Source organism: Eimeria mitis, genomic scaffold (assembly GCF_000499745.2).
Source record: "Eimeria mitis Houghton genomic scaffold, Emh_scaff1546, whole genome shotgun sequence".
Lineage (NCBI taxonomy): Eukaryota > Apicomplexa > Conoidasida > Eucoccidiorida > Eimeriidae > Eimeria > Eimeria mitis.
Genome location: NW_013569726.1, coordinates 5342 through 5906, shown reverse-complemented (window position 1 = coordinate 5906; position 565 = coordinate 5342).

Genomic DNA, 565 nt, shown 5'->3' with positions numbered 1-565 from the left:
ACGACGCAAGATAATGCAGAATAATTGTACAACAAATGTTACAGCGAAGGGGAACACACAGCGATGAGAAACAAGAAGACGGAAAAAGGCCGACTCCCAAAGTACGACGTGATCCGCGAGGTAGCGGTTGTTTCGAATGTAAGAGCACGAAACATACTGCGCGACAGTGTCGGTTGCGTAACGAGGCCTAGAGGAGAACTGCAGAAATATGTAAAAACTGTGGAGGCATCGTTCACTACGCTAGAGACCGTCCAACATATGCCCGAAGAAACATAGAGACGAGGGAAAAGCCTAGTAGACAGCCAACACGTTCTCGCAGCGATGGAACTGAGAGTTTAAACGGGAGAACCTAGGCGTTAGGGGAGACGAAAGCACTAGGCAGTTGAATCGTGGTAGAGGGGTGATGAGCGCAGTACGGAGGTGACCAAGTGTCATTCCAATCTCCCCCCAGTAGGGAAGGGTGTTGATTTGTGTGAGGAATATACCTAAGGCAGGGCCTGAGGAGCTAGGGATATACCAGCCGCCGTTAGCGGAGCAGAGTGAAGCGAAGACCGCAGGGGAACAA